We start from the raw sequence: 27,023 nt of genomic DNA, 5'->3' as shown, positions 1-27,023 counted from the left end.
TTGAACTGACCTGCACACAAGACCATTCTCATCTCCGACAACACACATAGTTGTCTCAAGCCTCAGAACAGCCACACTTCAAGCTTACATTTGGCTCCAAAATGGCGCGTTAAATTCACAAAAAAGACTTTTTCCATCCAAGCACTATGTAATTTGACTGATATCATCAGCATCCTGAAGTAATAACTCCGAAAAAACCTGCTCATTAACTAGTCACTACAAATGTTTATTTCCCATGGGAAATGAAGGCTTCCCTGAGTTGTATGCCCTGTATATGTCAATTTTAGCCAAATTTACATGTCAAGAGCATAAAATAGGCTTTTAAAAGTAAAAAAAAGGGCTCTGCTCAGAAATCTATGGTTCATATGAATGTCCATTCTCAGCAGTTGGGTTTGTGTCTTGGACTGAGCCACAAAGTAGAGGGCTTTCAGACACACAGCTTCCTCACTGACCATCATGCTTTCATGCCTTGCTGAGCATTGTACCTTGTAAGCCAGGGTTAAAAAGTTGAATAAAAATATCAAAAAGTAAGAGCTTCTGAAATAAGAACTACTCAGTTCAAGAGACAGAACCCGGGATTCCTAAGACCGTGTCTCGCTGCTGAAACAAAGAAGGATTTCTCTCACCAAAATATAAACATGTTCAACACAAATGCTGGAGCTCATCTTTGAGACTTCCTCAGCCGTCCACAGAGACACATGCACTTCTCATGTGTGAGTCACTGCCTTTGAAGGCAGACTTCTAAAACAGATCAGACAAACTGCACCTTAAAAATGCCTCTCCACCAAACACTGGGGTGGTCTAGACACTAAAGAAAGTATAGATTGCTCCATTATAGCCACAGAATATAGGTAAACAGAATGAAGTCTGATCTCCTGCCAAGCTGCACCAGCATATATCAAGAGTAATTGCTGTTAAGTGGCTCATTAATAGAAGAGTGCATTCGAGTCTCTGACACTGCTTTGAGAAGTTCATCTCTGATAATCATTCAGTTTGGATCAAGAAGGGGATAAATGGTTTCCTGCACAGTTCCACAAAGCTGTATTTCAGAAACCAGTTCCTTTTATTAAGGAAAATTTCAATTACTTACTTCAGCTGTAAGTTAAAACTGAACTGGAGTTTTTTTCGAACATGCTTACCTTTTCTATCTTTAATTCATTTGGTGCCAGGCACCTGCATTCTCCTTCCTCCTTGCTTATTTGGCTATTTCTCCTCAAATACTTGCACCTTCCCTTACATGAGCTGCAAGACTGGGACCATAGTTTCCAAAAAACTTTTCCTAGTCTCTACTGCCTTTTTTTTCTCCATCCTGTACTTCAGGAAGCAGACCTACATCTTACCCGCTCTGGATTCCCTATTCAGTGGGAGATAACCCACCAAGGAAGAATGTGGAGCAACACTCATGCAGAATACATACAGTGAGCTGACACAAACCCCTTTGATCATCGCATCCCAACAGAGACTTCAGTAAGCAGTGGGATCCCATCTGCATGTTTTGTATGCCATTGAGATCCTGGTGCTAGTCCCCGCTGAACACGCAACTAAATTACGTTTGTATCTGAGCCAGGGAAAAGGCACAGTTTTGCACTACCACTGACCAAGCAGCAGTACTGCTGTAGAAGTGGTCATTATTTTTAATCAGCAATTACAAAGTAGACCTTAAATATATGTGGCCTAAGTGTTTGCTATTTACACAGCCTCTTTTCCTGCAAAGGTTTTGTTTGTATGTTGCCTTTTTCACCCAGTCCACATGCAAATGGAATCTGCAAATCAAACAGATTCAACAGGTATGCTTGAGACCAACATCCACAAATTAACTTCTTTTCCTGAAAATGCAGATCAAAAGCAGTACAACTGTAGCAGCAAATCAAGTGTCTGGGAACTATTTGCTTTACCTCTTCCTGGTGGCGAGTAATGTGGTTTTTGTTGAGTCTGCCTCCAAATTTCCAAAAATCAATTTTAGTGAAATATAACAGGTAGGCAAGGAAAAAGATTAAGTAATTTCTCACAGGGTACTCTTGTCATAGCGCTGCTGAACCTGTGGCAGAGAAAACAGAGGTTTCAGGATAACTCCTGTCCGTAACAATTGCGTCTCACATTTCCTCCCAGCAGCCAGATGTATATCCTACCACAGAAGCAGACAACTGTACAAGGGAGCACTTCATATAAAACAACTCCTCATACGATTTCAGTGATAGCATTCATCATTATTAAAGAAGTAGCTAAAGTCAGACAGTAACACGGCACCCAGTAGACTCAAAGAAAAACAGGTTTTAAGAGTCCATTGACTTCTAACCCTATAATGCAGGAATAGGCTTATTCCTAATCATGATCAGGAGATGAGAGATATATTTAGAATCCTCTTGTAAACAAAACCATGGATGGGGAGAATTATTTCCTTGCAAAAGAGGCTGCCAGAACATTTTTTGCCCTTGGAAGGGCTCAGTTAATGATTTATATCAACTCCAGATGATCTGCTTTTCAACACTGCCCTAAGTAAATACTGCGAAGTGCAGGCGCTCACTGCACAGAGCGTAAAAAATGATGCCAAGGCAGCTTTGCCATTACACATGCAAGATGTCAACAATTCTGACAGGAGAGGGCCTTACATTTCTCACCCCCATGGACACATGCATGCATCTACACAAACTCTCCTACTACGAAATCCTGGCTTATGCAGTGCACCTGACAGTGAGCTGAAAAAGCAAGAAGGCTCTTCAACAGCAGCTAAGAAGAACTCATTAGCTCTAGCCTTTATGAGGTGTACCGTAAGCAGCAATTCCTGCTGCTGCAACAAACATCATCCCTGTAGAAAACTAATGCCCATTTTTTTTAATTTTTTTTTTTGTTTTGGTAACTTCAGTGAAAATATAAATAAAACCCCAACCATGATTAAAAATAGCTCCTCACCTCAGGTCAACAGGTCTGGAGGAAAACATAAAAACCTTGAGAGGAATGCAGAAAAAGTGTAAGCTGTTTTGGAATTGAGCCTTCCCAGGGATTTCAGGATTTTCAGAATCAATATTTAAATCCTTGGTCCAAATACATACTCAAAGCAAGTAATCATGACGGCTTAGAAAACACCCTTAAAACAGATGGATTTGCCATTTGGGTCAACTGTGGGCTGCCAAGTCCCCTTCCTCAAGCTTGCTCTGCAGCTGCTACGTGTCCCCCATATGAGAGGGCACAGAAGGCTGCAGAGCTGTGACAAGCAGCATCTGCCACAACAGGGTTGCCTCAGGCTGAGAAAGTCCTCTGGCCTTTTTGGAGTGTTTTACAGTTGATCATAAGAGCAACTGGTATTTTAGAGTTAAGATACTGAGAATCAAATAAATGGGGACCTTTTCAATGGCTTGGTTTTGTTCAAGTGAAGAAGATGGAAGAGGTGTTAGAAGTTCTGGGCTTTTCACTGGTACAGAAATTAGTCCCTTAGAGCTCTGATCCAGCAAAGCATGCTCCTTCAGCTCTAAATAGTAGATATAAAGCTAGTTAGACAGTTATCAGTAAGATTAAAATGGGCTTACAGCTTCAGACCCTCTAGGACCTTGGAATACCACAGTACTGACCTGATGCTGAAAAGCTCCATCTTCCCCATAAACCTCCTGAGTCCATCCCTAAATTACAGTAACACCCCAAAACACCATGCTTTGGTTTGAGGAAGTGACTGTGCTAGCTTATTTCTTTCAACTTGTTTTTTAAAAGCAGCTAAACCTTCCTTGAATGGAGGGCTAAAATAAACCTGTGAAGCAAGTGCTTAATTCACCTTTAAAACAGAAAAGTATCTCTTGCTTTGTCCATCCCATCACAGAAGAAACAAGAGTATCTACTACATTAAGTAATTCATCCCTTGAGGGCTTGTGCGTATTTTCCACTGTCCTGTTCCTTGCATCTAGGGTGAATATTGGAAAAGCAGAACCTTGGGCATGGGCTTGGGACAAGAAGGATAAACAAACTCCTCTTGTGATTTTCATTAAACAACATCTTTTTATAGGATGATGCAGTGCAGCATATTTGTTTTAAACTAAACACACTTGAAGTACTTGGGTAAATTAAGACAAAATAAAGCACCCATTTAAGAATGTTTATTTGTTCCAAACTTTACATTAAGGGAAAAAAATTATTTCCTCCATCAGTTGGTTAACAAGAGTCTGAGAGAGTCACACTGGGCACACAAACAAAAATTCAAAGCTGCTCCTTAAAATAGGAAAGCCTCAGTCATGCCCAAAGCTTTTGGGGCATTTCAGCAAGCAGTAACAAGAAGAAATTGCTGTAACTAATAGACATAACAAGCCTGCAAATAGTCTTGAAAGACAAGAGGCTAAAGGTATTCACACCAGGAAACAACACAACAGAAGCAATCCTACCACCCTATCAGGAATCTAGAGAAAATACATACGACTGGAGCTGTTTCTGAGAAGATGCCAAAAAAAACGCTCTGGAATGGATTAAAAGTCATGAAGCACTATCATGAAACTAATTATTTCTGATTTGAATATGTTAAATAGGCATGTAACTAAAAACATTCTGCTTTTTACCCCTCAATATGCTGAGCAGAGTTAGCTCCCATTAGAGAATCCGGAAAAACCACACAAGCTTAGGATCACTATGAAATCAGTCCTTTTTTATTGCCACTGTACTCCTGCTTTTAGCACCCAGGTTTAATTATTTTAACCAAATGTTTAGTCGAAATTCATATGTACTTTTACCAGCAGAAGAATGTAATATTTCCATACTGCAAGCATCTTGTTGCTTGAAACATGCTCTGAAATACACTTGATGAAGTGAAATATAAAGTAGGTGACAAGACGCTAACTTTGGACCCGCATCACTACACGAGGCCAGATTATATTTCCAACTGCATTTTGGGGGGTGGTGGGGGTGAAATGTGATTTTAAATCCCTAGCAAGGCTCCCACTGAATGAAGTAATTGTCCCTTCAAATTAGAGGGTGGAAGATGACCCTTAGAGTGAACATTTTCTGCAGAAACTAAAAGCACCAAGGTACCGATAAGAAAGGGGTGATTATCTTGCAGAATAAACATAGTGCTTAAAGGAAAGGACATTAAAGCATTGCACGTTCAAAGGGAGCCTTGGAGAACCTGAGGGCAGGAGTGCAGGGGAAGCAGCAGGCTCAGACCTGGTCCTGAGCAGATGGTTAGCTATGGTACAAGGTGAGTGTCCCCGCTGCCACAAAGCAGCCTTGGGAAGGGGCATCTTCACTGTTTGGAGGAATGCTCTTAAGCATCAGTGCAAAATATAACCCATTTTGAGATTTTGAGACATTATGAGAAAGAGTAATTAGCTCAGGCTGACTTCACATGTCCCCAGCCTCAGCCTGTTTATCTCACAGCAGACGTTTCTTGAAAAAAACAATCCATCACTGACTTCTACCCACAAACTCTTGTGCACCTTGGGTGCACTGCACTCAATAGTACAGGGACACTCATGTGCACTTGTTATTTTGAAATAATTACGTTTATGAAAAAGCAAAGTAAAGTCTATAGGCTATGATGGCTAATGAAAAGCCATGTGCCAGATGTTTTAAGGAATATGGCAGGTACTCTCAAGGGAAGAGAACGTGTTTCCCTGAAAGTGGTCACCAAGCAGAATATGCTTTTATATAGTTACACTATAACTTGGCTTGTCAGAGCAGAAATCCATGTTAGACTTTGAAGCTGGTAGCAGTCAAAATATTCATGAGTCAAAAGGGCTCTTCCTTCAGAGCTCTGCTTGTTTGCTGACATCTGAGCTAAGCAAAATACGTACAACAAAAATCAATGACTAAACAAAACTCAGCTGGATTTGAATTCCTCGCTCTGAACCACAGTCAAGACCGTAAGATTTCCTCAAACTTGCTACTTACACACTGAAACTGCAAGGTCCTGCAGTCATGGATGTTGACTTCCCTTGGGATGAATCTACTGCTTCACAAGTAACAACTTTAACCAGAATCAAGCATAAACCAGCTGATGCGGGGTCTCAGAGTGTTAACTGATTATGCTGGAGGTTAAGTTCCTACACTCATTTCAAAAGCCTCTTAAGGGAACCCAAACGAAACTTTTCTGAATAACCGAAATATTTGCAAAGGCATACTCGCTTGAATCTCAGGCTGTTTGCAGATTTTGAAAAACAGAAGATCAAGTGCAAACTACCAACACTAGTCTGAGCCTGGATATAACTCTATCATTTTTATTTGGATATTTATTTATTTATTTTAACCACAAGGCCTGAAATACTTGATGAAAAACAGTTCTGTGTAAATCTAATGCATCTCAAACTGATGACTCGGTTCTTTTCTCACTGTTTCAACATGCTAGTTACTACTAAAATCTAAGACCAAGCCAGTCTGCACTGCAAATCAGCTTTTCTGCAACCACAGCTAAGCATGACTCCATATCTCTAGGCAAGCACCATCTTCTGTCCTGTTGCACAGGGAAGAGCCATCTAAACTACAGAAGCAGAATTTTTTTTCCTGCATGTCAGAGAGTTGATGAAAAAACATAAGTCTGTCATGGAGAGCAGACAATCCAGGCAGTTTCTCCTAGCTGCCACAAAGTAACCTCACCTCAGGGACCATAAGCCAGAGACCCCTGGTACTCTGTAAGCATGGCAGTAAGCTGCAGGGACCAATACCCCTTCGAACAAACAGCCAGCAGGGCTTAACAGCTGTAAATGGTGAAAGGGAGAATAGGGCCTCTGAGCTGATGCTGACATACATAAATGCTGCAAGGAGCTAACCACAGTTAAGAGAGGAGACGCATTTCCCTACCAGCCCCGGGGACTAAAAGAGCTGAGTACCAACAGGGGCTGGAATAGAAAGACAACGCTGGCAGGGTGACTGGGGAGCTGCTGTAAAATCTTCTGACAGCCTCAGAAAGAAACAAGCCTGGCATGATAAAAACTTATGTCTATGATGGCACTACAGGACAAGAAGTACTAAAAGGAAAGGCAAAAGGGGCAGAGGGGGCAACAGACACTCCCTATAGCTGACGTGTGTGCTGATGGGCCATGAAGAAATGCTCCTATCTTGCTCCCTCTGTAGAGTTAGCAACCCTACAAGACAGGCAGAGGGAAAGGAATATGTTTGCCTTGCTTGCCTAGCAAGGAAAGCAAGATGAAGAGTGAATCACTCAGCTGTCAACAGACACGCTATTCTTTCTGCTGCCACATGGAGCAATCAGCTTTTTTGGACAGGGACACTTGTACTATATGGCTACCCCCATGACCTCTCCGAACCCACACAAGCTGTAAGAACACACTCATGCATCACAAACCCAGTCTTGCTACTTCTCTGCAGAAAACACTACCTTCTTGTTTAAAACCATCATCTTTAACACAATCTTTTTTATTTTGCTCTGTTAAAACCCTTCAAGTAACACAGTAGTTGCCTACAAATACACTGCTCTAACTCCCTGTATAGGTTTTTCTGTTGTGTTATAGCTGCTCATATGTTTCTTGTGCTGCATTTAGCAATTCCTTTGGTTTTCCATAGCCCTTGCAGAAAAAAAACCCCAACAACTCAACTCCCTTCCAACAGCAGAGTTCAAAAGAAATTAATAATATCCCTCTGATCAGTAGTGTTTGGAACTGTTAGAAGTAAATTACATCCAGCTCACCCATAAAATTTCTTAAGGAAACCTACTGATTTCTGCAGCTGTTAAGTACACATTATACTCCAACACAAAAAAAAAACCCCTTTGGTCTCTCCACTTCCTTTTCTTGCTGTCATTTCTTCAGCTTCCTCCTTCATTTTTATTTTCCTGATCTCATTAAACCAGACTGGGTTTTTTCCATCACTGTGAAGGACTGATTTTATTTTAAGCCTTTTTTGTGGTGCAGGCACTACTGTATTTGGGCAACGAGCTAATATGTTTGTTGCATTGCAGCTGGGGTTCTGCATTCATGTCTCTGGGGCAGAACCACCACCTGATTTCGTTGTTGAATCTGTCCTGCTAAGTACTCTATGTACAAGAGCAAACTAAAGCTAAATTCTTCAAAGTTACCGCAAAAAGAGCAAAAAAAGTCTTAGTTTGCACTGTTACCATTTTGGATCTCTCAATGTATCTCTTGAAACAGAACAAGGCAACACAGTCTGCTTGGCCTGTTCTCTGATTTTTAGAAACCCCATTTATAGCAGTACCAGATGGAAGTCCCAAGGTTTCTAACGTTGTATGAGGTACAAATGAGGTTTGAGGAGCTTCAGCCCCTTTAGTAACCCTGTCTAGCATAGCAAGCAATTGCAGTTGTGCAGAAACCACAGAGCCACATCTTCCAACCAAACACATTTCCTCCGTTGCCACAAGAAAACAGTACTTCTGTTTATAAAGGAAGACTGAACACAATTAAGTTGATCTTGAAAGTAATTCCCTCCTCAGAATCTGCTGTTATCGTGTCTGTCTATCCAGGGCAAATAGGGCTCTGCCAGTCATACCCCATTACCAGCATGACTCCTCTCAGAAAACTGACTGTAACCATCACACGTGAACTTTCTGTTAATCCTCTCTCCAAACCTCACAGCATCCTAGCTATGCACTTCCATTTTTTTCTTGCACTGCCCATTACTGCCTAGGTGTCTTCACTCTTATGTACACTCGCTATGTCTTCCTCTGTACTCAAGTCTGTGTCACATACAATATTTAACAAGTTAATCCAAGCAGGCAAATGACAGCCCAGAGCATTTAAAAAGACATCTTGAATCCCAGAACTGGCCGATAGCCTGCATATGCTGGAAAACAAGCATTTTAATTAATCTGACTCTGCTGTAGTTAAGATGTGTTGGCTATTGAGCTGCTACATTACAATGCAGACACTTCCTGTGGGCCAAGGTGTGCTATGAAATTGAAGAGAAAACTAAGTTCTAACAAGGCAAGAGATAAAAAAAGCACAACTTTACCCCTAGCTTTGATGAGAAATAATGTCTCAAGTTCCAGAGGCATTCAGTGACTGGGCCTAGGTCCAGAATGAGCTTGGGGCATAATCAGAAGCTAAACCCACATGTCCTAGGTGTCATTTCTATTAGTGTAGAAAACACAAAACCAGAATGAAAACTCAGACTTGATGGTCTCCCCAGCTATGGCTTTCAAGAAACAAACTGTCCCTTGAAAGAAGCTGTCCTGCCATGTAATGTTAAGTAACTTCTTCAGCAGAGAAAAAGTAATCTTCTGTGAATTCATTTTGAGAGGCTGTGTTCCCATGGAGATCCTTTGATGGCTAGTACAAGGAGATCTAATACTACAACCTTTCCATGTGGATTCTCTTCTCACTCCTTTAATCATGCAGAAGCTGAATTACCTTCAGCCCTCTGGTCTACAAATTTGTAAGTCAACAGAGACAACAGGGTGGGGAGAAGAATCACAAACCTAATAAGCATGAAAAAAGAAAATATCTAATTTTCCTAGAAAAACAGACTGAAAGGAGACACCGCCAGTACTGCTGTTACATAAAACATGTTCATGTTTGCATGACAGCTGCACCCAAGACCAGCAAGTTTTTTGAAACCTTCTTCCTTAATAGAGAGACCAACTTGAAATGCTGAAAGAAATCACCTGTAACAATTGGAACACCCAGAAAATATTAGGGAAACTTATTTGAGTGATCAGGGTAAAGTGCTTCAAAGATATTGACTGCTGTAGGTAGCATCCATCTCTTGAAAGATCGCCATCTCCTAGATCCATAGTGAACACGTTTACCCCACCAACCATTTCACAATTGGCTTCTAGGTAAAATTGCTAGACATTATTCAAGTAAACAGAACTGGATATTCTGGTGAAGACAGGCACCAGAACCTGCCCACTACTGTCTCTTGTGTCTGTGTGACTGAAATTCAATTTTGATTTGAGCTTTTATAAGCCACCACCCCCACCAACACTGTGCCAAAACCAGCCACTGACCACATGTGAATCAGGTGCAAACAGTAATTTCAGAGAACAGCAACTCTGAAGATGCCTGCTTGCTCATTTGACAAGCTGGAGGACAAACTGTGCCATTCAGGGCTATCATCAAACTAAACACATCCACTGTGAACAGAGGTGGTGCTTTTGGAAACAGACGCCTGTGACCTAATATCCACGTCCAAGGGAGTTAATCAATGCCATCAGTTAGGCCAATGCCAAGACTGATTTTGTTAGAACAATCATTTTCAGACCATCTTTGTAAAACCCTTTTTCTCATTCTTGGCTGGAGAGTCTTGCCATCAAAACCTGTTATTTCCAGTCGACCCTATAACACAGTTGACACACAGTATTTTCTGTAACAGCTTGTGGACTTTCCAAAGCCAATACAGCACAAAACATGGATGTAATCACAGGAAAAGCAATCACAGGCAGAGGAAGCAATAATACTACATGTAATCCCTGCAGTTTTATGCCTACAGATAAGATCTGATAGAAAAAGAGGTAACTTAATCTGCAGTAACCTGGACAATATTCTTTCCCCCAAAGTGAACTAGTACTGGAACTGCATGGTCAAAGCTGAGAGTCAACAGTTGTAGATAAACTAGACACTAATTTTAACAAGTATAGGGAATATATAAGAAGAAAACTGAAAAGCGGCTGTAGATGTGTATGAATTGAGAAAGTCAATCTCTTCTCAGTATAGATTGTTGTTCTGATACAAAAGCATGTCTTCAGTGTTGCAGCTAGCATTCCTGAAATGGTCTTGGATCGTTCTCCCAGGGGCTGGGCTTAATGTCAGAGCAGTCTAGGTGAAAAAGATCTTAACCAGTAAAAGAAGAGCTCCTGAGGCTGTTGGCCAGGTCAGCCTGTAAACTCTTAAAGGGCCTCAGAACCAGGTGGTATTAGATTCCACTATAAATTCACTTTTATTAGGCCAAATGCTCAGACAGTGCAACACACAATTACCGCATTGACTTCAAAGAAATTGACAAGTTCTCGTCATCTGTGAGCACCTGTCCCAAGAGGTTGTGTTTTATTGTTTTGGAGCAAGGGATATAGAGTAATCAACATACTCCTTTGTAGCCCTAGTATGGAATTAGAACTGACACATAGGTATGAAGTTTGAGTAAAACCAATGATTGAATGTGTACCACACAACATACTTACTCTTTAATTATGAAGAAAACATCAATCAATACTTTTCTGGGGCAGTGACTGTAGGAAAGTTCCTCTTCAATACTGCCAAATCATTACCTTTCAACATCCACACAACTTGACTACACTGTTTACAGGAATGATGTCCAAATAATACTGTGAACGACCAATGCCAGAGCTTTACAAACCCATCAAGTAATGAACAAAGCCCTTTAGAGCACACTCAGCCCACCTTATGTCAGTCAGGCCTGTCTCCTGCTGTTCAATAAAGGCAAAATACTAAAATCTGCTGAGCAGCTTCTGTTCAGTTTAGCATGAGACTCAGATGCTTGACAGCTTTCAGGATTTAACTAAGAGCTAAACACTGTTTTTGAATCCTCATTAGCACAGGAAGTTTCTATATTTCATGCCAGCAATGCTTTTCATAAGGATAAACCTAGAGATCCTAATGCTGTTCAACAAGGCCAAGTGCAAGGTCCTGGCATCTGGGTCAGGGCAACCCCCAGTATCAATAGAGGCTGGGTGGAGAATGGATTGAGAGCAGCCCTGAGGAGGAGGACTTGAGGGTGCTGATGGATAAAAAGCTCAACATGGCCCGACAATATGTGCTTGCAGCCCAGAAAGCCAACCATATCCTGCACTGCATCAAAAGAAACATGACCAGCAGGTCGAGGGAGGTGATTCACTCTACTCCACTCTCATGAGACCCCACCCGGAATGCTGCCTTCAGCTCTGGAGCCGCCAGCATAAGAAGGACATGGACCTGTTGGAGCCAGTCCAGAGGAGGGCCATGAAGATGACCAGAGAGCTGGAGCACCTCTCCTGTGAAGACAGGCTGAGAGAACTGGGGCTGTTCAGCCTGGAGAAGAGCAGGCTCCGGGGAGACTTTATAGCAGCCTTCCAGTACCTAAAGGGGCCTACAAGAAAGCTGGAGACTTTTTACAAGAGGCTCTAGTGAAAGGACATGGGGCAATGGTTTGAAACTAAAAGAGGGTAGGTTTATATTAGTTATTGAGAAGAAATTCTTTACTGTGAGGGTGGTAAGACACTGGCACAGGTTGTGCAGAGAAGCTCTGGGTGCCCCATCCCTGGAATTGTTTAAGGCCAGGCTGGATGGGGCTTTGAGCAACCTGGTCTAGTGGAAGGTGTCCCTGCCCATGGCAGGGGGGTTGGGAACTAGATGATCTTTAAGGTCCCTTCCAAACCACAGCATTCGATGATTTAGAAATAAATGTTACTTTTTCTTTTTTTGTAATTTCTATCAAAACATTGCTCCATTTAGAAAATGGAGTTGTCTCAGAAGTGACCTTTTCTAAGGGAAATTATCTATTGAGGTGGACTTCTTAGTCGGGAAAATCAACCAAGTTTTTCAGCTGGCAAAGGTCAGCTTGGGTCTCTGTACCAGAGTCAACCACTGCAGTTTCATCCGCCTCAAGCTCATGTTATCCCTTGCAGGGCCCATTCACTGAGTGGAATATGCATAACTCAACAGTGTCTCTAAGCTGAACTGCTATGGATGGAGTATCACTGAAGAGTATAGTAGGTGCTACACCATAGACTGACTGTACCGAGTGCTTTATAATCAATGACTTGATTTCAGGATGAGATTCAAGAGCAAATTACTATGTTCTGTGCAGCTGCTGCTTTTTCTAGGTTGAAGAGTAAAGTGTGTAGATAAAATAACACGTCATCTTTCTATGCATTTTTGCCCTGTGAGAGCAATTCCATATATCAAAGATAACACAAATAGCTTTATGCAACCATTTTCACAAGTAGTCAGGCTCCTGCCCTCATCCTTAGGAGCATTTGTGAATACTACAGCTTAATGGCCATGTTAAAACCGTACTGAACAAGCTTCAGCTATGACCTGAGCTAACAACATGAGAGTTTACCTTCAGATTGCTGGTCCACAGCAGTCAAACAGGAGGCTTTCCACTCTATGAAATGTGATTTGGATGACCAGACAAAAATGTCATATGAAGCTGGAAAATGGCAGAAACCAGGTAAAATGAAGTAACACAGATTTTTTTTCTCCTCTTACATCACCACAAATATTACACTGTCCGGCTAAGTTTGCACATGTCACCTACCGATGACAAACTACGTGTTTTGGCATTTTGGCACTTAAAATGTACGTGTCTTTCCACCCCAGTTACAACCTCAGTCCCAGCAAAGACAGAATATTGTCTTAGATCCTGTTACACAAATCTCCTTCACAGCCATCCCTCTTTTTCACTGCAGATGTATGCAGGACTTGACCTCTCTCCTGAGGGCCCCTGAACAGGAAAACGGGGCCAGGCAGCACACTTGAGAAAACAGACCAACTCCCCTTGCCTTTTATGTTATTACAAGGGAGGTTTCAACAAAGCTACTCAACCACCACCCTTCACTACTCAGCCTTGACTCTACAACACACTGTGACATGTGTCCCACAGCCCAGAAATCTGGGAACTATTGTTTGGTTTATTTAAGAACCTCAGGGAAAAAGAAAAAAGCTCCAGCAGCAGTAGCCAAATGTGACAGAGGGAACCCGAGCCTCCTTCCAGATGACACAGCCCTCCCACTCACTCCCATTTAAGCAGCAGCACATCAATTACAGCATAAATCAGCTGCCAGGGTGGGTTAGTAGGTTATTAAACACCGAGAAACAGTCCAGTCTATAAAGCTGAGAGAGACAGAAACAACAGAGGCAAAGCTGCACAGGGAACTTGGGCTGGGTTGGCTTTTCAATGTCCTCCCTGACCGAAGGGCCACCTGCCTACTTGGAACTGGCCAGGAAGCTGAGCTCCACCATACAGAAGTCATCAAGGTGTGGGGAGGACAAGGACATGGTTCAGTCACCAAGGAAACTTTTGTATCAGCTTTCTTAAGCGAAAAATTACAAAATTAAATTGTTTGCTGAACTCTCATACTTGAATTAGACTCACTCGAGTCTGATAAAAGCATGTTTTCAATATTCACTGTATCTATATACAGAGCTCTGTTTTACATTTAAAGTTATATTCATAAACTTCTATCACGTTGCCAGTTATAAATCTATTGTTTTCCTCATTTGATGTTAAAAAGGATCCATGAAGGGATGTTCTGCACACCAAACCAAATGCAAATATGAAAGACGTGAGATTTTTTAACTGGTTTCATTAAGACATCTCAATGTCAGAATGAATGCTTGCATTGCATCTGCTTGGCCTATATCTTACCTGCCATGTCTATGCCATGTGTCAGCATGGTTTAACTGAAACCATTTCTAAGTGACCTTCTGAGGATAATCATCTTTAATACTATGCAAAATTCTGATGGATGAGAGCATACAAGAAGAAACAAGACAGACAAAATCCCTCAATGAAAAGATGTCTTTCCCAAGCCTTACACTTCAACTTGTAGTTTAAATCAGCAACACAGATCAGCAGCAGGTTCTCACCTGGTAAAAACTACTGCGGACTTGAAAATAATGCTTTAGTTAGCCTCAGAAACACATGCTTGACAGGCAATGCTCTGTCAAAGGCTGTCTGACTTGGAAGATTTCAGACTTTCACCTTGGTTTGAAGAACTCAAAGTGTGGAAATTTGAAAGGCTCTATTGAGATCAAACTGAACAAACTGGAGAAATGACCACTCAAAATATGAAGGTAAAGAAAACCTTTGGCATTGTTTGGAAGACAGTAACCTAAAATCAGATTAGAAACTGCTGTTTGTAGATTCAATTACTGCAATTACTGAAATTTCTGGGAAGCACAGAAATTAAAATCTAATGTGGAGAAGATTGGTCATATATGTAGAGCTCCAAAACCTTAGCAGAAAATACAGGCATGTGCATCTCCAGAGGAAGATGAGGCTAGAATTGGGAATTAAGGCAGGTACTCAATGAAGGAAATGAAAAATCAGAAGACCTTCCATCATTCACACTTTCCTGCTTAATGCCTGCCTGTGCTCTCTTAACACGTTTAAAAAACAAAATAATGTAGAAACATTATAAGTACTTTCACCAACTGGAGAACCAGCAGGAAACTTTCTAGTGAGCCAACATATCAAGCCTATATGGAGGAGTTTGAGAAAACTGTTCAGCTTGGAGCATCTAAGAGCTCCCAAGTATATTCACATGGCTTCGTGGTAGTCTTTGTGCAATTTCACTTTTATTCCATGACACAGCTCTGCAATGTGAAATTAACACTGAATGTGTCACAAAGTGTGTGTTCGTATGTTTCCTCCCCACCCCTCAATAATAAAAAAATAAATGCATGGTTACGCCTGTGCCTACAATCTACTTGAGCAAGACTGCTAGCATCCTGTATTCAGGAGTCAGGAATGCAGTAAGGAGGGGGAAAGCAGACCAACAAAGGAAGAGAGGATGAGATTTTAGTTTGCCTCCTTTCTAATCACTGCAGAACGAGACTAAAACAGAAAGAAAGGTAGAGCAAAGATGCAATGTTTTTTGCCTTAAGAGCCTAGGGTATCATGCAGACAGGAGAAACAGGGCTTCTGATCAATAAAACAGATAAAACAAGAAATGCCATTTAAGAAACACACAGCACCCAATTCTGACAGTTTCTGGAGGACCCATGACTTCTTTGCCTCCGTGAAACTGATGATGTGTCTGAGCTTTACCTTTTGTGTCTCAACAGGAGTAATTTCAAGCTGCAGACATGCATGCAAATTATGAAATTCCTTATCTGCATTCTCCACATCTAAAAGGTTTTGGGGAATCTCAACCTTCACTGTTGCTGCCTCAGGCCTATACATCTGTGAGAAAACTCAGGAAACCACACCATCCCCAAACAGGTGCCTTATGCTCTGCTTACCAAGCATCCCAAAGGAGATTTACTTGACAACAATTCCTACATGTTTTTCAACTGCCGTAAGTCTAACTATCCCTTCTTGTTCTGGGCCTGATAAACATCCTGATAATTCTTAGATGAACCCAACAAACATAAGCCCATGACTCAAAAAATCATGCGTGCATATTTATGTGTTTGGATAATAGCCTGTAGTCTGTATTTCAGAGTCTTCAGTTTCCAGGAAACTTGCTGAGCTAAATATCCCCATCAATCTTTATCTTAATAAAGGACAGGATCCCACTAAAGTCCATTCAAAAATATAACTCATTCACTGATCCTGTAGGAAAAAACAGTCTCTGACTTTGTCTTCATTAAAATCTCATTTTAGAGGTCTTGACATATTAAAATGAAATTCAAGGCATATATAGTTGCTAAAAATTAACAATAATTGCACAGAAATTAAGAAAGCAAATACAGCCTCTTGACAGCTGCAACTGTCTCTGGGAACTGAGAAGTATTAGGCATTTGAAAAAATAGTAAGAAGTTCCTCTCCTGAGAGAGGTGATATTTACACAACCTATCAGAGAGATCTAAGTACCAGGAAGCTTCCTTTGATGTCAGTGGTGGCTGCCAGATACACTGCACTTCTAAAAACAAATCACTGTGATGTGATGCTTTGACCTCTGGTGATCTTCTCAAATGGCCTGTTCAGTTAAAAATTGTCATTTCAGAAAGGGAGTTCCACAGCTGAGTGTCTATTCAGGTTGTTAGTAGGAACTCCCACATTACAAGACTATTGGCCATAAAAGAGAAACCTGAATTGATTTGTCAAGTATTATTGAGACTAAAATAAGAGAGACAATACTACCATAGCACTGTAGCAGATAGATGACTTGATATTTGAGCAACAGAGGTACAGCTGCTTTCACCACATAATTACGCATTTCATGATGTTGATGGTAATGAAGTGTTACAAGAACTGAATCTTTCAAGAGGTTATTTCTTCAAGTAGATCACACAAACACAGTGCTGTCCCACTTCTCCCTCCTCTTAATTGCTAAGTGGGAGGTTTCTGTGAATAAGGTCACACTAAAATTCATAAGATTGAGGATTATCTCTTGGGTACAGTGAAAGAGGTTATACACTAAGTCAGGAACTATGGGCTGAATCCAAAGGCAACACGTTTATTTCAGTGGGTTTGAATCAAGCTTTTAGTTAACAGCTATCAGAAAGTAAAAAGGCCAGTTCATGCTCTCCACACTCTGCTAAGCCAACACCAAGTACTACACCTGAATATACAATGCAGTTACCAGAGGAGTAGGAAGCTACAACTTTACAGAGACATTTTCAGAAGCGAGTCACCACATTCACACTGAAGCTTTACATCATTACAATTTCTTTTCCTGCTCTCCAAATGTGGTATTCACATTAGATTTTCAGAAAAAAAGTCAGAAATACTGATTGTGGAGTAAAAAGAGCCATTTTAAATGAGCCTAAGAGCCAGAAGTATATTTAAACGTTTCTCCTACAAATCCACTCAGCTGACCCGACTATTGCAACACTGCACACTCTTAAGTCACTTAGTTTGCCCTCAGTCTTAACAGACTGCTTGTACAGGTTTTCTGTGCAGGAACCTGAAAGATCACTGCTATGTGACAGTGCAGATCTACAAAATCATACCTGGTCAGAATGCAACTGTTCACAAACAAGAACTAGCAGACTGTCACTCAAACTACCAGAAGTCAGGATGAAAATCAACAGGAGAACATGACACCTGTGGAATTCACAGCAGAAGATTAACTGTGGGTTTTAAAAGCTGACCTAAGTTCAAAAGGAGACTGAACAATTTCATGGAAGAGAAATCCACCTCCAGCTGAGAAAAAGCCACTTACTGAAAATACCTCAAAGAGCAGAAAGTAGTTGGGGCAAGTCTCACCAAAGCATGCCCCATTTTTACCACTCTCTGGGTGTTTATATGTTGGCCACTAAATCAGTCAGTGGACAGGTTGCAGACTACAGCCATCTTAGGGCTGACCCTGTATGGATAAAGATCATCTTGATCAGATACGGTGTTTTGTACTGACCCATACTCTATACCCATAATATGTGCTCTGTTCATCACAGCTGTTCTTGTCTGCACATTCAATTCTTTCCTACGCTTCTTTACAACCAATGAAGATTCATGTAAAACAAAAGACTGTTTTGGACATATGCAGACACCCCAAATTACTCACAGAAGGAAAGGGCTGTGGCAAGGCTTCCTATATCACCACACAAACATATAGTGACTGGAAATAAGAGAAAGGCCACATTTACATGTTGCTAAGTAATGGGTTATGCAAACATAATAAAGCCAAACTTCAATGCACATTTTCCTGGTGTTCCTGAGAACACAAGAGAGATATAATCTTGAAAGGCAATTTTTATGGTTCATGCATTCCCTGGTGGGCTGGCTTCAGCAGCCCCATGATCAGGACAGCTGTTATTTTGCTCACATGGAAAATGTGTAGGTGTGTGATAGCTTTGCTATGAAAAAGCATTCAGAAAGTAACTAGTGAAAGGAATGATTCAATTTCTTTTCACAGCCCACATATAGCAAGAAGGAGAAATCAACAGACCTCACTGCCATGGAATCAGCATATAAACAACATGGAAGTCGTTTAACTTGAGTTTAATAGCCAGCATGCTTTGTATCATGTTTAATAGAGTCACCCAAAACTCGATGTGCAATAGCTTCAGGACATCCAGAGGGGAAAAAAGAAGGGGGGTGGGGTGTCAGACCCATTAAGGAATGCAAATTCCATGCATGAATGTATGAAGGACTTTGAATATCAGGAGCCACAACACTCAAATCCTACCTTTATAAATCAGCTGTATTTACATAGACTTACAAAGTCAATCACACGTTACAAAATAGGAATTGTAGCCTGACTACTGCCACAAAAGCTTATGAGCTGAGTGTTTAATCTTTAAACTGTATTCAGTCCCTCTGCCTAGGCACTCAAACTGCTGTAAAGATATCATCTAAGGTGGCAATCAGACCTGCAGGCTGATACGGCTACATGCCAGGAGGGAGCTCATAAGTTTATTCAGAATGCAAAGGGTAAAAGTAGAAACCTGTACTGTACCAGTATAAATCTGAACATAAAACCTGAATATTTTGCTTTGAAACTTAAAAGTTGAAAACTAAAACTAGTATTAATTGATTTATCTGCTGAAATGAACATAGCACGAATAAATATCAATTACAGTAACAGCTCTAGGCACAAAGCTATGGTACGTAATAAAGAGCAGCTGAAGTGAAAGCTGCCAGCATTTTGTGTTAAATGAGTGGACCTGGACGCCGGGCTGCTGTATGACGGTTTGCCAGTTTCTGTTACTAGGTATATCTCTTTTCAACTGAAACATCAGCTACATTTTTTTTTTTAATAAAAAAATAACCCTGAGTTCAGAACTTTATGCTACATGCACAGAACTGCCAACTCCTCAGAAGCAGATAATCATTTCTACATCAGAGTTCCAATAACTGTTAACCTGCCAGGGAGTGTGGCACCCTTGCTTGTACTTGGTCTTAAAAGTCCATGTTTGAAAAGAGCTGGAGAAGGGGAAAAAACCCAAGTAATAAAAAAAAAAAATATCAAATTGCTCCTCAACAGCCCTTACCTCTTCACCTGCACAGAAGCTGCCCACGGTCTGGGGCAGTTGCAGGCTTGGCGGTGCTGTGCCACTGCAATCTGCAGCTTTCAAACAAACAAAAACTGTTCACCATCAAACAAACATGGCACCGTTAATGCGCCAGGAAAGATGATTCCCAAGCAAGCTGGGACTCTTCTTTAAAGCAACCTGCCCTCCAGGTGGGGAAGATATATCAGAACAGCAAGATAAATCAGCAAACACCCTCCACTTGAGTGTGGGAGGTCAGAAAGCCTGTTTTAGTCATCAGGGTTGTCTGTCTCTTTGGGAATCTGCCAGCTAATAAAACCAGGAGATGAATGGCAGCCCAAGACACTACTGAAGTTTAACTGAAAATGTGCTGCTTAGTAATGGCAGCCTGAGGGTTGTATTGAAAGGATTCTTCTTTTTGATGTAATGCACCTCCTATCTTACTCACCCATCACTGGTCTTGGATTTTACTAGTCACCAGCTCTTACATGTCCTGGACATGGACTTATTTTTCAGAAGCTACATTCAAAGACTACACGGCATAGAGTCAATAAAGTGGAAATATACTTAGAAAGGTAAGGAAATATGAAAAACAAGTTGGAGGAAGAGTAGAAAGACAGGATTCATGCTCACATCAGGGCTGAAGCCAATGGGCCACAGACTGCTTCGGAGATGTGTGTTGGGGTCAGACTAAGCAGCAGGAGACCACCACTGGAGAAGGGACTGGACAGGGATGTATGCTTGTGTCACAGAGCAGCAGGCCAGATCAAATGGGTGTACACATGGCTATGGCAAGGCAGGTGTGCTGGGAGGGAACAGAGAGAGGGCCTGGAGCTGGGCTACTGCGAGAACAGGGCAGGGGAAGGCAGGAGTGGAAGCAAGGGGGTCCAGGTAGGACAGGAAGCTGGGCCAGGCCCTACTTCCCAACAGCCCTCACTGCTGGGGTGAATACCCCAAGCATTCACCTTTGTCTCACTCTGTGAAGAGGGTCACAGCAATACTCTGCAGATAAGAATATAAACTCATGTCAAGTATTTGCTACATTCTTAACTATTTATGTTTCACATTCCTTATATGTTGCTTCTGTACTTTTTCCCTTTTTATTCTAATTCAGCTGCCTCTCTTCCTGTCTCCCCTTCTTCTCCTCTGCTCCAGTCTGATAAACTTTTAACACAAACCACCCCTCAACAGCTCCATCAATCCTCTGCCATCTCCCCCATCCCCCTTGTTAATTGGGTAGACAGAAAAACTAGGATTTCATGCCTTTAAACACATGCTGCTGAGCCACACACATTGAAGAGGATGCTTAGTTATTCTTTGGGAGCATGGAGCAATTTCAGTGTTTATGAAAACAGTAGCTCATGCTACAAAACACGCTGCAAACTCAGTTCTTTGAAGCTTAGTCTTACACTCCAAGGCTGCCTTCTCTCAATGAGTTCAACAATTTCACCTAACAGAAAATTTCCAAGACAAGATGCAGAAGTCACTGTTATGAATCCAAAGCAGCTGGAGGACAAGAACTGATCTTCTACTTTAGAAATAGCTGGAAATCACCGATTTGTGAAGGAAGACATCAAGTCTAACAGGCATTTATTGCCTACATAATACTTTTTCTACTGGTTTGCCAATAGAAGTATAACAATCTCATCCCACCACAGAAATTATACATGCTGATCCTCCAGAAATAGGCCCTAGCCACAACCCCATCCTGTACACCCAGTACTGTCTACTAAAAGAAAAAAAAAGTACTGCAAAATTAGTAACCCAAATGCCTAATACATAGATGGCATGATACTGTCACTATTAGGAGGAAGAGTTTTAAACAACCAAACCAGGCCAATTGCAAAGTTTAGGTTTCCCTCCTTTCTTCCCTTCTGCTCAGCCATATCCAGACCTCAGCTTGTTCGCATGCTGCTGCTCTAATCTTAAAGATTTTAACACTAAACTCTTCACCCCTCTATTCAAAAAACAAGTTTTTTCTTGCAACAATTCAAGATACTCTCGTAACAACTGAAGGTAGCACATTGCGCTATTTCAGATGAAGAAACTGGGTTTGCCAACACTGTATCAGACTGGTGATGCTCCCAGGCTGATAACCCTGTACTCTTGTCATGTGTATCAGAGGAATAACGCACCCAAGTTGAGAGAGCATAACTGGATCACTAGCAGGATCTCTCTCTGTCCCCAGAAATATAAGTACACAAATCCTTTATGCATTTCTACAGTACCTAATGCATTGGAACTGGGGATCGTCTTGTTAACTGTATAAATATGCAATTCTCTAACTCCAGCAATGCAACGAACATCTGTTTTCATTGCACTGTTAACATTAAAACCCTGCTCTTCTTCCTGGCTGCTCACAATAAAATCAACCACATCATTGCTATAATTCTAACTTCCAACATGCGCTATCCGGCACTGGTTTGAATTTAATCTCATCTGCTATGACTCTTCAAATCTTTGCAGCTCTGTGAGGTCGTGCCAATGCACTGCAAACTCTGTTCTAGTTTTTGCTAACATATAATTGTATGCTACTTGCAAATTCTGCTCCCTTACTAGTAACTTCTTCTTTTTATTGATACATTGGCAGATGAAGAACAGTTTATTGTTTTGACTTCTAGTCCTAATTTTGATAGCTCATGTCAAAGAAAAAAATACTTAGAATTTGGATTTCCTTCCCATTGCAACAGCAGAACACAAGATAAACAGGAAATCTGTGACATGTGCAAAGACAAACCAGACATACAAAAGGCACTACTTATAGGCAGGAAACCAATAACTACTCAGACCTGTCTCCTCTGGTTCAAAAAAAAGCAGGCACCAGACTTTTACCCAAACACATACCAGATTTATCAATAACAAAGAAATTCTTAGTGTTTTATTTCCAAGTAGCTCTGTTACTGTTATAACTGTACTGTTCTTTGGTTATCTTACATTCAAGGAAAGCTCAGATTCTGTCTTTTGTGTGTGTAACACTGAACTTGTCAAACCTAAGCTAGGGATCTCAAGTAATTCCCATAGATAACATTCAATACTTCATGAGTGTAACCTGAAAGCAAAATTGCATCGGTGTTTTTGGAGCAGGACTCTTCCATTATTTTCTCAAGGTGAACAGTCAGAATCCTGCAGTCTATTTTTTCCTTATTACTCATACAATAACCATTTTCTAAAATATCATTTTAAAATGGTAGTTACCAAGCCCCCAGCATAAACTAGTAAGAAAAAAGGTCATTTGAGTTCTTCAGTTTGGGGATTTCAATGCAACATAGGAAGACCCCAAAGACCATGTAAAAACAGCAGCATAAGCTCCCTTTAGACTGTAGCAGCTTTTTCCATTTCTTGTTGGCTAGAAAGACAGCAATTTAGAAGGGAATGGGCTTTGGAGGATAGCTTAATGGTTAAAACTAGGAAAAAGCTCAGCTCAAGTAGGATTTTTATTAAAGTCTGGTGTGATGGTGTTTTCAGAAATAACATTCACAGGAAGGTACCTGCCTGAATACCATTCCAAAGAATAAACACACCCCGCCCCCCCCCCCCCCCCAAACTTGACAACACAATCTTAGTTTGACAGGGTTACCCTCATTTCTCACATTCTTCTATTAAATCCTGGGATTAGCAGTGGTAGCTGTTAAGGCCTGTTAAAGGCCAGGAAACAACTGTAAAGAAAAGTTACTTTTAAAGCCTCAGAGACAGTCATTCAAAATCTTACATGAGACCTCTGAAATCTAAGTGCATTCTCTGACAGCCATTTAAAGCTGGTGCTTTCAGCAGAGATGCAGTTATCTGGCACTAAGCTATTATATTGGAGCCTTCCCTATTTAGTGTGCTCAGTTACTGCAAGAAGCCGAAGTGCTGCCCTGCTTGGCCCACACTCAGTGCCAGTCAGTGTGGGCCAAGGACTCACACTGGTTCATGGGGCTTTTGCCTGTGAATATGCCACAGTGGTAATACTTCTGTTTCTATTGCACTTGAGGAATGGAGAAAGCATTCGCATCAAAGCATGCTACAATAGCTTTTAGAAATAACCAGAAATACTAAGAACAGGAAGCTAAAGTCAGCAGCATTAGATCCTCTGTATCACAAGGAAAAGACTGACTGCCTACAGCAGCTCTGAGCGTACTCCCTTCAGCTCTAGTACATCTGTGGAGAGGATGCACGCTCCAGCCCTAATTGGCTGATGGCTCCCACTAAAAGCTGTACAGATGGGATATCGCATTAGCAATTAACATTCATTTTAACTTGAAGAGAATCGCATCATGTACATTCTGGAGTCCACCTAGGACACAAACCACGTTTAAGAAGATAGCGAAGACAAAAATCTTTTTCACCATCAGATTATCTTGGTTTAGCCTTTCATACTACACATTCTCTCAAGTACTTATTGAAAAGCTTAAAAAAAAATAATAATACTGCTTTACCTGTGCTAAGACTAAGTTCTGTTGAAGCCCTAACTATAGTTTTGCAACAGCTTAGCCAGAACAATTAGCATTTTCTGTTTTCACACATTCAAACTTGCTTCTTTTTGTGTTTCCAGTTGTGTGCAGTGCTATTATAGAAACAGAAGTTCTGCTACTTAAAGCTGTGTGACAGGTGGGTATGCTTCCATTACAGGCTCTATACCTCCCTGCCATCCTTCAGTTTCAGGCTCCAATGGCCCCTCCTGTACACTGGTAGTCACCAAGAAACAAGAACTTGGATGAAATTTGCAGCCTTCTTTGTCAGCACCACACAAAGCCAAAATAAAATAAAATAGAATACTTAGGACTCCAAACCTCGAGCTAAACAGGATTATTTACCAGATAATGAGTGCTTTTAAGAGAGCAGCCTAGCAGAGACCACAACTAGGCATTTGCAAAAGAAATATGGAAAAGGTATCTGAAAACTTTAGGTACTATTATACCTTCTTTGTGATTTCCTAACCCAGGTGTACATCCTGCTTATTAGCCATAAAGGCAGGACTAACTGCTGTACTCAGGAAAAAAAAAATATTCCTACTCCATATACACCATGTCATGCATGCTCCTGTATCACCCATGATTGCCATTAAGGATGTTTCTTCATGCTACATTTTAATTTTAAATACCTTTTCTTGCCTATCTGCTGGTAGTCTTATAAAGGACAATCTAACTTTTCTTCTTCTTTCTATAGAGACTCACATCTACATTTTCTTTGTGACGGTTTTGGTTGTCTCTGATGAAAGGTACCCAGAATTGAAAATACGTACCCTGCTGTACAGAGCTATATATAACTCTCAGGTCAGCTGCCAGTGCTTCCTCTAAACGCGATCCAAACAGGACACATGCATATACTCTAAGGGCATGGGTAAGGAGTCAGGTGATGAGTTTGCAATGGGCAAATTACTGTGCTGGATGTGAATTCACAAGTCCAGACCTGTCAATACATCTGTGCTTTTGCGATGCTGACTGAGGTATGCTGGAATAACCACAGAACTGGCTCTCAAGTTTGAAAACAGTCTTCAAGGTTTTGACAGCAGTCTTGTACATAATTTCAGCCAACTCAAAACCAAGTAGCATTTCCGTATCTGCTGCAATGTGTATTTGCTGTGCCACTCACAAGATTAGAGCCTTCATTTTAAGGGTCTTCACTCTCAAAGGTTTACAGTCTTTCTGACCCACTGATCTGTGGTATACCATCTGTCCCTTGTAATGGATTTCCTTCAGTTACAACAGACAAATGTGACGTGACAAATCCTACAAGCAATAAGGCTTATAACATAATGCACATAAACACAGGTAACAATAGTTCCAGTGGTGCATCCTTTTTCTTTTTTCAAACCAAGAACCTGATACAACCTTTTGTTATAAGGGCCTTTCCTTCCTCACACACACTCAAGACTTTCAAAAACTTTCAACAAATACTCTTTATCAATACTGGAAAAAAGCTTCAATAATGTATTTTCAAATCTAAATGCTTGTCCTAGGGACAGACTGCTTCTGAAGTCCATTTAATGTATCACACGCCCCCATTAGCATACTACAGATTGGTAACAAACTATGGAAAACAGATGTTTTTCTGTTATGATCCTTACAGGCACATCACAGCCAAAAGCTTTTCCAGTGACTCACATTTTCACAAAGGTCATATTCCTTGTGCTGTGCTTGGAAATGAAGGCAAAACACTGCTGACCCTTGGCAGACTTTTGCCTCTCCCACCCACACTGACAGCAGTCCACAGAGATGACTCTAATCTAGAAGCTACATGCAGAATGGAAAAGTTGCTCTTCACAGGCAAACTGCCATCGATTTGCATGACACGGCCATATTTCGGGCCTTGACTTGGGCTTATGACACGACCTTTCATTTTCCGCAAGAGATAAAGATTCTCTCTTCCACCTTAGCTTTCCACCTGTGAAGTGGCAAAATCACTCAGATTTGCAGGTCTGAAGGCAGAGGGAGATCCAGGATGCTCTTTTTATAGGCTGCTATGTAATTATTGATGTTACTTCAATGTGGTGACAATTACCTTAATTGTAAATGGACAGGGTTTAGTTTGTTCTGAGCCCAGTGAGCCTCAGGACCCTCAGAAGTGCCCCTTCTCAGTCTAGTTTTAATACCTTGTGTCTGGTGACATCCAGCAAGGCTATTACAAAGGAAAGCCAGAGTAAAACACCACCAAACACTTAAAGAATAATTTGTCCCCAAAGAATCTTTGAAGCCTTGAAAGTCACAGGAGTCACATCCTGTCTCAAGTTAACTGTTTATGCTTTATAATGTTCATTACACTAATACCAGGAATCCTTCTCACCCATTACTGTCACATCAGTTCACGAATTCTGCAAGTGAAAGATAAGTTGGATATTATCTGGGAAACAAATTTTGAAGATTTCTTCTACTTAGCATGAGGAGACGATCTTGAACTATCCTCTAGACATTCAACTAAGAAATAGTGAAACTCTAACAGGATTAATAAAATCCTTTCATTAATTCAAAATTTAGTATAATACTATTTTGAAGTATAATTTAACAATTATTCAACTAAGATTGCATAAGATACACAACATGTTTCTCAAACATTTTCCAAAAAAGGTACGGTTTAGAGATTTACTGTTATTTTCCTTGTCCATGCACAGTTGCACTGCGGATTTAAGAAGATAATGAACTCAGTTCACAAGATTAATTCAAGAGGAGGTAATTAAGCTTTCAAAGTGTGGATGCAGGGCACTTATTCCAGCTGATCCTCAGCTGCTAATATTAATATTATTTTAAAAATTAACAAAAAACCTCATTGAAACCTTCCTTCTCCCCAGCCAAGATCCAACTCTGCTCTCTTTCCATTCCAGAAAATTTAAAAGAGTCAGTACTTTCTAGTAAAGCTCCTGCCAGAAAAATGACCAAAATGAAATGTGGGAACATTCACTCCTCTGATGTACAGGATCCTTATTTACAGTATGGTTTAGAGTTTTGTCGAACATGGATTTAAATTACTCAAAGCACTGGAGTTTCCACTATTTCCCTGAAGAAATTTCACAATTCCAAGTTTTCAGCATTACGGGGTTTTTTTCCCTGCCACATTAGTATC

The sequence above is a fragment of the Falco rusticolus genome, chromosome 1 (genome assembly GCF_015220075.1).
Source record: "Falco rusticolus isolate bFalRus1 chromosome 1, bFalRus1.pri, whole genome shotgun sequence".
NCBI lineage: Eukaryota > Metazoa > Chordata > Aves > Falconiformes > Falconidae > Falco > Falco rusticolus.
This window is presented reverse-complemented; position numbering follows the sequence as displayed.